At 39.1% G+C, this 11,243-nt stretch overlaps 1 long non-coding RNA gene across 1 annotated transcript in view; it reads right to left on the minus strand.

Moving 5' to 3' along the window:
• The window catches only part of LOC111863393, a 69,044-nt gene extending 58,116 nt beyond the window's left edge, over positions 1–10,928 (minus strand). Inside the window, exon 1 of the long non-coding RNA XR_002842596.1 lies at positions 10,757–10,928. This is a non-coding gene — a long non-coding RNA (uncharacterized LOC111863393). The remainder of the gene's footprint in view (positions 1–10,756) is intronic.
• Between the last annotated feature and the right edge of the window lie 315 nt (positions 10,929–11,243).

An 11,243-nucleotide genomic window follows, 5' to 3' on the forward strand; every position in this document is an offset into this window, starting at 1 on the left:
CCAACTGAGTAGGTTTTACCTAAGGACGGGGACAGAATCCAGTCTCCGAAACGCTGTGTTTTGATAAAGAAACAGGACGGTTTTTCTAGAAATAGACAAGACGATGGTTAATGTCCAAAAACATAATACTTGTAGCAATATACCATCGTCACAAACTTTTGGATCTTATCAAATTTTGATATGTTACTCCCGTTCTCAAATATTTTAAGTGTGCCACATTTTCAAAAATCCGTTAGCTATCTTTATATCATCATTTTGCCCTGTATTCCGATGACAAAACAACATCATATAATTGGTTTCCTGTTCTGAACATTAATGAACATTCATTCTCTGTTAAATTCTGGGAATTTCTTGAATAACTGAGCAATTATTAGCTTCCCAAGGTGGACTCAGCTCCAAAGAGTTTATTATACATACATTTATGAATATGAATATGATTTAAATATCACAATTAAATTAATGTTTGGCATATGGTCGTACATCCGAATCCCACCTACAAAATAGATACGTAAGGGTTTTTCATTTCAACAAACTGTGTACATAAATCTCCTACAATGAATTGCCTCCTAAGACTTGCCATCGATGAAAATAAAACAGTTTAAGAAAGTAATCCTTAAGAAGCAATCCACCGTGTCCACAACAAGCCAACAAGACTGCTACTGTTTATGATTGATTATGATTAATATGAAATTATATCAGCACTTATCATATCAACACAAAACCATCAATTAGGCAGTAAGTGGAAAGAATTCTATGCTCAAAAATTAACCACCATATGCAATTTGCTTGTTTTTAAGCAAAAATCACGCTAATAGAGAACGAATGGTCACGCGTTCAAACTCTAACTCCCCTTACTAATACTGAGAGCGCAGATTAGAATCACGAGTGCAGGCATGAAAACGTGACCGTAACATTCTACTAGACTGTGTGTTTAGTGTGTGACCACGTGACGATCCAATTCCCTTCACTCATGCAAAAAATATCTAGGAATCCAGTACCAGGCTTGAGGAGTCAGAAGCATAATCCCCATGCTACTACAAAACTTAAGAACAAACATAAACCACATTAAGAGAAAGGTCTGCAGTCATACCAACCCAACTAACTCCCTAGAGAAGATTCCTTAGAAGTCAGTCACTGTCAAGCCATGTTGAAATTCCCCGTCCTTTATAGAACTCGATGATTTGCTCTCTTGTTCACACCTGCACCCGCTCACCCCACTAAAATACTTAGGCGTAGATGGGAGGATAATACTGAAATGAATCTTAAATGAATAGGATGAGAGGGTGCAGCTTAAATTCTTCTTGTTCCGGATATGGATCAGTAGAGGGCTCTTGTGGACACGGTAACGAACCGTCTGTTTCAACAAAATCATGAAAACTTGAGTGCTAACTGAGTAACTGTAGCTTCTCATGGTTAGTTAGTTGCTTACAAGAGTCCGTCAATAGTTCTTAACTCGAGCCTAATGAATCCAATCAAAATAACCGCATCCTTACTTTACTTACTTAGGGAGCTGAGCCCTTCTTGAGGAGAAGCCAAATTTGCAGCTACTCAAGAATTTCCCAGCATTTTATGGAACCCGAAGGTTCATTACCGTGTTCACAAGTGCCCTCCACTGGTCTCTATCCTGAGCCAGATTAATCCAATCCATCCTATCCCATCCTTGTATCCATTTTAATATTGTCCACCCACCTACGCCTTGGACTTCCAAGTGGTCTCTTTCCTTAATAATTGCACCCTATTTCATTATAATCCATTTTCCCAACTTCCAAACTGTCTATTTCACTTTGGGTTTTCCAGCTACTTTTTTTATGTTTTCCATCTATCCCGAATGTTCTACATACCAAGCCCATCTCCTCCTTGAATTGATCACCGTAATTATGTTTTATAAAGAATATTTACGAAACTTCTGAATATGCAAATTTCTCCCTTCTCCTGTTATCTCCTTCCTCATAGATCCAAGCACTCTCCTCAATCCATGTTATTTCCTTACGATAAGAGACCCAGTTTAACAGCTATGATTCGCATTAACCTGGATCTCCAAACGAGTCTGCGAGATAAACTCAAAACAGTATCCTATGTGCAGGATATAAATACTAAGAATGCACTTTGCATGCGATCCTGTTCGCAATTATTGCTAGATTCACGGGTTTCTGGGTTAGAGTAATTGTCATGGATAAACCTATTCTTATCATGAACACGTAACGCCACGTTACATATATATATATATATATATATAAGAATTTAAACTAAGCAGCCCAGTGTCTTTCTCTGTAATTAAGTATCTCTATGGACCGAAGTCCTTCTCGAGGAGCTGATAGTCTTCAGCCAATCGTGAAGAGTCTCGCCTCTTATGGAATCCTAAGTTTCGTTGCCATGCCAGCATGAACGTGTCACTGGGCCCTGGCCTGAGCTACACGAATTAATTCTGCACCACTCTCACACCTCATGTCTAATGATCTGTTTCATTATCACCTTCTCATCTCGGCACTGACCTTCCAGGCGGTTTCCTCATCCTAGTAGCCTTTACCTACTAATTGGCTATAATAAGTACACTCATACAAAACTAAGCCTCCTATTCAAAAGGTACCTGGGGTAAAGGGACCGGAGCGTGAAGCTGACCACTTACTGCCAACAAACGAAGAGGTCAACAAAACATGGGTTCATACATACGTACACTCCCCCATGAGCCTTCATGTTGTAGAGCTTAATTAGTTAACAGAGGGGCAATTTTACATTTACACAAAAACTGACGTACACGGACAAAACTGGAATTCCACTTGCGCTTCACGTCTTACGTCCCTTCCAAGCCAGAAAAAAAAATTGCTCACTCAAGAGAAAAGTGTGAGACGAACACTTCGCTTGTCACACGAATGTCACCGACAGCAATGTAGTAAACTATGAGTGCCATTCCAGCGGTCAGACGGACAGAATTCTGATAAAGTTAGCTCCTTCTCTCTGAATCCAGCTACATGCCAGGTCAGAAGCGTGGCCCAAATTGGGACCCAGGACCGTGAAATATGCTACCTGAGGTGACCCTAGCACAGTACAGAGGAAATGGTACTTGGGTATGGAAAATTTGTAAATATTTGTCATTTGTAGCAGCAAATGAAATTTGTCAGAGAAATATCTATCCCGATATTAATTCATCCATCACATATGTCACAAAAAATTTCTTAAAATACTACTATATTATGTTATTTATTTACACCATAATTAAAAATGTTACTTCGCAAGTAGGTTAAATGTCGAAGTTTTCTTACAATCAAATGTGAAAGAATTATTTGCAGCATACTGTTTTTTTCTATAAATGTGATTATTTTGCTTGTTAATAGTAGTTTCTTGAACATACCATTGAAACTGCAAACATGTAGTGAGAAAATTTTGAAATTTAAAACCTTATTCTAACAATTAAAAGAGGCAAATTGGTACGTTATATAATTATTACATTTTCTATCCTTTAATATGGAAATAAAAATTTGTTTAAATGTAACAACATTGTTATTACAACTTAAGTAAAATTCAGGTCTGTCGAAGGGTGTACCAGATGTAGCAGAATAAAAAATATATTGCACAGAAGGGGCTAAACATTTATTCAATTTATGGAGAAATATATTGTTATACAGAGAGGATTAACTTACTTGCACAAAATGCACAATGACAGAGTCAGAAACTTGCTCTTCTTTACGTGTCAAAGCGCTATAAGAATATAAGGAGTCTATGACCGCCTCTGTCGTCTAGTGGTCAGAGTTCTTGGCTACAGATACAGAAGTCCGGGTTCGATTCTCGGCGCCAGCAGATTTTCTGAGAAGTAGTGTGTCTGGAGCCGGGTCCACTCAGCCTCATGAGGATAATTTAGGAGCTACTTCATGGAAATTGCTGCTCGGTCCTAGAAAACCGAGAGTAACGGCCATGGGGACCCGCTGCGCTGACCACGTGGCATCCTCTATCTGCAAAAGTTGGCGCTAACTTCGCGGACAAGCGGCGGTAGCTCGGTCAGTATAGTTCGCCTGTGGACTACAGGCCATGGAATTAGTTTCGTTTGTTTGTTTTATATAAGAAGACTATTCCGAAGATGTCCATGTCGGAACTTAGTTGAACCTAATCCGTGAAGCTGCCTGAAACTGAAGCCGGTTTTCCACTGCGAGAAGCCGGCACATAAATTTCCGAGTTTAGCACTAGCCCACCATATTTTATAGTCCGACTAAAATTAGTGGTCCGAGTTTCCAGTTTATATGCTCGAACATGGCATGGCTGGTTTATTTCACGTCATGAGATTTACATACATAGCAAGCATGGTTGCAGCCCGTCGTATGAATATTAATATCATTGCTGTTATCATAATTAGTTTCTTACGTAAAAAAGTAAGTAAAAACTGAAGCTATCCCTGTAACAGACCGCGAAGGCCCATAGGGCCAATCGGCTCAAAGATGGCGGTAAGGTGGTCAGCCTTACGTGACGGACGCGCTTTACTTCCCAGGAAAATTAATTCCTGGTACTCATTTCTGTTAGAGGCTGAGTCGACACCAGGACCATAGCGCGGCCTGAAAGATTAGATCAACTGAAAAAAATCCAATGACCTCATCGGGACTTGAACCCGCGACCTTCCGGTTTGTATCATAGTGCCTCAACCGACTACGCTACTACGTAGACATAAGATAATAGAATAATATGTATATGTTACTGAATTTAATCAAGTATTAAGTATTTACCTGTACTGTTAGTATCCACACAACGCGTTAACTATTAGCTCTGCTTTGTGTCACGATAGGGCGTTAACAAATAGACGAAAGCGGAGGTAATTAAAATTATTAAACGGAACATTGGTGTTTCATTTCAGAAACTACAAGTTGTGTTAATTTAAAACGGATAATATATACAACGTACACCAACCTTCCAGTGGCTGCTAATTGCTCCCATTGTTGCTGCTCCATATACAATGTTGGGTCATCAATTAACTAATTAAGTTCTACCACACGCATAGCTTGCTAGCCTACGGAACAATCAACATGTACATATATGGTAACTAAACAGTTCACAATTAACTGTTTCTTATGGCACTGTGGAGGCAACACTTGAAATCAACTGAACCCCAAATATTACATCATGTGAACACAGCACACAGTTGCATAAACCTAATAATATGCACTTCTTTTTCTTGCTGAAAAATAATACCGGACGTTGAAGTCAACAAATCTAAACACTTCCCTATTTTCCAACGATTTCTTTCTTACGCGCCGTATTATTTACTTATCCCACATTATTAATCTAATCATAGTTGGTCAAATAAATACATTAATCCCCACGCATAATGCATATAATTATATTTTTGCAACGCCAAGTAATTCAGGCGAATTTCTGCTTCCAAAATGTGTATGAACAATACTAAAGCCTGCCACTCAATTTGCCAAACAAATGCGACATAAGAGATTTAAGTATGCAACATATGTTTTGTGGAAGAATAAATAAGTAGGCGAGTGTTGAGACGAAAAGATCAATTTGTGGGTGTATTAGTTAGAAGGACTGATGGACTGACAGATAACTTATTGTTTACATTCCCTGTTCTAGGCCTAATTTAAGTGTTTTTTAAATGTATATCTCTTCATACTTCTTAAACAGAAGAGAGTCAGTAGTTGTGCCCTGAAGCACGAATACTTGGGAGCAGTATATTTGATGTGAAAAGGGCTGATATAATAGTTATAAAACTGTATATTATAAGAGTCTCTTGTTCAGTCCCTCCAACCCGCTGACTATGATTTGACGAAATCTGTGTAAGACTTTGACATCTGTCCAGTACAACAGAACTCCACTCAGTCAGTTCAAAGTACAGCCTGCTTCTGTAAACCGTTTTCCTATTGCAAATATCACCCCCTGTACTCGGCAGTGTTCATAAACTATCGAGCATTCGCATTCAGACTGACCACTGTCCAAACACGTCCGAGCGTAGGATATGTTATTGGTTTTCTTTTTTAGTTTATTTAACAACGAGGTGACAATTACACTGGTCAGTAAGCCGTACATTTTATTTGATTACTGTAACCAAAATGAGTGAAGGAGTTTAACAACAAAACCAATATCAGCCTGCAATGGCAGATTCTTATGACTACATTAATATTACATTAATAGTTTTCTATTTGCTGTTATTTCCATTTCAGCAAACAATTCAATCTGCATTGCACTCTCTTTTACGACATCTTCGCTTCAGAAGAAAGGCGTGCATCAGTATAGTCAACCAGGTTTTGGAATACAAATAACAAAGGTCTATTTCTTACAATATTTGACATGCCCAAATTAGTTTCTCTGTTTCAAATACCCACATGTGTATAGCGTAGTTGTGAGTACATGAGCCTCCTGCTTTAAATTTCTATTTAATTTCCAAAATAAAGTGATACCATCAATAGACGGAATGTTGTAAAAGAGATGGTCAGTGTTTCTTGAAGGAACAAATCCAAATTTAAACGCAGCTCTATTAAATGACACTTTGAAGTGTATTCTGGAATTGTGTGCCAGTTTCAAATTGAGCTGTTCTTCTGAACTATGAACTCACACGTGGAGCTGAGACATTCTTGAGAAGTAGTCAGTTGTGCAACTACTCAAGAATTTTCAAGCAATTTATGGAAACTGATGGTATATTACCGTGTTCACAAGGGCCCTCCACGGATGCATATACTGAGCCAGTTCAATCAAATCCATACCATCCCATCCTATCTCTCTAAGATAAATTTTACAATTGTCAATTCACCTACGCCTTGGTCTTCCCAGCGGTCTCTTTCCTTCTCGCTTTCCCACCAATATCTTATATTCATTCCTCTTCTCCCTCATTCGTGCTACATTCCCTGCCCATCTCATCCTCCTTGATATCTTCATTCTAATTACATTTGGAGAACAGTACATGTTATGAAGCTCCTCATTATGCAGTCTTCTCCAACCTCCTGTCACTTCATCTCTCTTCAGTACAAATATTCTCCTCAACACCCTGTTCTCAAACACCCTCAGTCTATGTTCCTCCTTACTGTCAGGGACCTGGTTTCACACACATACAAAACCACAGGCAAAATTATAATTTCTTTTATTCTAATTTTTATATTTTTGGACAGCAAACGAGAAGACAAAGGGTTCTTGACTGAATGGTAGGAAGCATTACCCGAGTTAAATTTCTTCTTCACTTTTTTATTAATCAAATTTTGATCTGTTACTGTCGCTCCAAAACATCTGAATTGTGCCATATTTTCAAAGCATCTATTAGCTCTCTTTATGTCACGATTTTGCCTTGCATTTTCGTGACGCGACAGCAACATATACTCATTTTTCTGTGTGTTTACTTTTAGAGCAGCCCCCTTACTAGCGTCAATTAAAGCTTGTGTGTTTTTCATTATGGTATCCATATTATTACCCGAACTTCTTATATAATAAAAACAAATTCTTCTAACATGAAATTAAGGTTATGAAAACTAAATATCAATAAAACCACTTCCTTCACAGCAGCTGTAATAATTATACTGGCCTGGCACAGTATTCAGAGGCCTGCCTGTAGTAGAAAAATGAGGCGTAATTAAACTAGAAGAGTCTTCATCTTGCATTTCCTCAACCCCTTAAAAATAGTTTACTTTTCCAGATTTTATGCATGTTCATATGATAAAGCTGTCTCCTTCCACGGTCCCGTTTTTAGAGACACCGCGGTCTTGAATTACCTTACATCAATATGCAGAACAAAAAACATCACAGTTGAGCGTGTGGGAAAACTTCCGTCAAGAAAACACAGTATGACATTACAGTACTTCGTAGATGATTTATCGCCATGCAAAATACATTTTTACACTATCGTTGCGTGCGAAATCTGAATGTATTTATATGACTTACTCTGACAAGCAAAGTACTTGTATTTGCAGTGGATATGCTACAGTCAATATTTACGAAATATGAATAATATTGTGACATATGACTCCTGAAAGCCAGAATAGCGGAGTCAGAGTAGACGTTCATTGCGAGGCAACGACTCGGTAAACAGGTTACCGCGGAAAAATACGTAAGCAACAATCGAAGTATTTTTGAGCTATAGCGATGAAAACTGTGGGTTACGCTAGATCCAACTCAAGGCTATATTACTGGTATCCAATTAGAATTGAGGGACTCTCCTGAAATGGCAATTTATGATGATTTGACGAGAGATGGCAAGAAAGAAATTAAGCTGTAAAAAGAGACTTCATGTGTGCCGCAGTCAAATTGAGATTAGTAAAATTACTGTTTCGAAATCCGTTGCCGGGATACGACTAGTGAAATCTGAGAACACTAGTGCGTGTGTAACGGTGAAATGTAAAGTGTGTAGATCAGCGATAGCGCTGAAATTGCCTCTATTTCCGAGTTTTGTGTATAAGGCGTTGATAAGTCCAATCATTCAATCCATCCCCATACACGTGACAATACAATATTTAGGCCTACTATGTACCGTCCAAAATGTTTGCTGCAAAGTAAGTATCAAATATCTCCCTTCCGCTTGGTGCATTTAATTGTTATGATAGATCATGCCTTATAAGTTGTAGTATCATACATACTACTATGGTCTCTCGAAAATACAGAATACATTCTTAGGATAAGTGCGTTGTTAACACATCGCCCAATAATACAGACCTGCGAGGCACTTCATAGAGCACAAATTAACCCTTTAAATCTTAATTTATTCAAAATATTGTCATGAAAATAACGGGTTCTAAATCAGATGACTGGATTTATTAACACTTCTATTACGCTCTGTCTCTTAATTAATTAATACAGCGCTATCGCTGATTTACAAGGTATACAGTTCACCGTTACACTCGCTGTAGGATTCTCAGTTTATTTATGAATATTCTTTGCATAGGTTCATTTTCCCACAAAAGACGCACAACAAAGCTGCTCTTCTGTAGTATACACCTCAAGCACGGTCGCCATTTTGATAATTGTAACCAGCCTCCGAACGTACGCATCCTCGGCTACTGCCTAGACTGTCATGAAGCTGGGCTGTGCTGCTACCTAGTGATACACATATGAACTTATTACATCCATTACAGCTGTTGTACTTCCATTTGTGGCCTATTTATTGACTCCCTTGTAGCTTCATCAACAAAATTGTTACTATGTCCACTGATAAAATCGACCCCATGCAGTTGTTGGTGTAGCGATACGTAGAATGGCTGGAACTTCAAGAATGCGGTCTATATTTTTTTAAGAAATTTTAGAATAAATTTCAGTTTGTGGGTACTAATATGAAGATTATTTTACAAATGTACCTGGAACATCAACTTCAGCTCCTTTGTCCGTGAGAGCTTTCCGTCGATTTCGCTTCCCTGAGTTAATATTTCCTGTTTCATTAAGGTTTATTTTTGTTAAGGCGAATGAACGTCTGTCAAGAGTCTTTTCAGGAGATCCCTCCGCCTACAGCTGCTGCGCTCCTACTGAATTTTTTGCTCATTCCCCATAAATATGGGACATTTCAACGTTTTCTTAGTTACTGTACACCATGATTCGTACTCTCAAGGATAGAATTATTCTTAACCATGTTGAATGAACGACCAGACGATTTGAAGTACTACCATAGTCAATAAGTTCGTGGAATGGCCGCAAATTGTCGTACGGGAATTTACTGTCAATATGTTTCAGCAATGTTTTCGGCAGCTATATCAACGTTGGAAAACATGTTTAGCGGCCAACGGCAACTATTCTGAGGGCCGATGTGGATCTTCGTAAGTGTATGTGAATACCTTGTAATATGATGCGATAGAACCACATTCCACGAACTTAATGACTCTACCACGTAGTACTGCTTCGTGTCTGCTTGCATATGTCACTGACTCTGCGGAAATCTTTATTTACGAAACACTAATGAACACAGATATTAAGCCTGAGATACGTCACATGTCTCTACGTTCTGTCATAAGCAGAATGGTAGTCAAATATGTGAGTTCTCATCTAAGAAAATTACTTCGTACCACGTGTAAGTTTTGAGGTTTTCACGGCGATGACTATGACAAATACACGGCGCCAGATCCCAGAAGACGACTTTCTTCATACTTCGTACCACCTTCACCAGTTTTCAAATGTCTGATTTCCACTGCAAGTTGTTAAGCCCTCCTAATGAAATGGTAAAAACTGAAGCTATCCCTGTAACCCTCGGTGAAGGCCCATAGGGTTGTGAGACGTCGAGGTTCCCACATTTTCTAGACAATCGGCTCACAGAGGGCGGTAAGGTTGTCAGTCTTAATGGATTGGCCGCCTTTGCCCTCCAGGAAGAATCCTGTTACTCATTTCTGTTAGAGGCCGAATCGACCACAGGGCCATAAAGTTCTGCTGGAAGGATTAAGAAAATTGAAGAAATTCACCTCATCGGGGCTCGAAACCGCGATCTTCCGGTAGCATAGTGCCTCAACCAACTGTGCTACCGATGAAATGGTACTTTGTGGTTACTGAACTATATGGTGACATTTGAAAACCTTCTAGTGACCGGTATCATATATCTAAACCGAACAACGTTTATCCAGAACATCTATGTTCGATATTTAATAGAAGGTATTTCGCATGCTCAAGTCATATGGGACATTCTGCATATTGGCCAATGGGCTTTGGTACGTTTAGAGTCATTTCTTTATGCTGTACTATTCTGAACCTGGACGAATTTCGTTATACCATACCACTCTGAAACTGGACATCACCTTATCACCAACCCCGATTTGAAATATGAAGGCAGAGAAACAGCAAGACAGAAATTATTCTAACTGCTATTTACCAGGATAGTAGAAGACGCTCTTCGTGACGGCGTAGTTGGCGTCTGGAATACGTAACTCGCAGGTGAACACTGTGGGAATCTCAAGATCACTGTCCTGCACCACTCTTCTGGCCACGATATCGTACGAGCCCTGGCGGGACACTGTCTCCGGCTGCACATCCTCCACTTTTGCCCTGTCCAACAAAATAAGATATTTGAGGGACACAGATTGTGAGCTATGCTCCAGTCTTAACTGCCAACAGACAACACTAATATGCTCAGCAATAGCGGAAAGCAAGGCTACAGTTTGGACTATACAACAACAACAATGTGCTTGACAACAATGGAATTCACAGAATTACTGATTTCCTGAACTTTGCCCATCATCCTGTATTCTAGGAAATAGAAAACATAACGTTCCGGAAACTTGATCTCTTTACGTCCTCAGGTGAAGGGGGAAGTCACCTATTCAATTGGGCCCCCTTAGAAAGAACTAATCTGAATCACT

This window comes from Cryptotermes secundus, unplaced genomic scaffold (assembly GCF_002891405.2).
Source record: "Cryptotermes secundus unplaced genomic scaffold, Csec_1.0 scaffold568, whole genome shotgun sequence".
Classification (NCBI taxonomy): Eukaryota; Metazoa; Arthropoda; class Insecta; order Blattodea; family Kalotermitidae; genus Cryptotermes; species Cryptotermes secundus.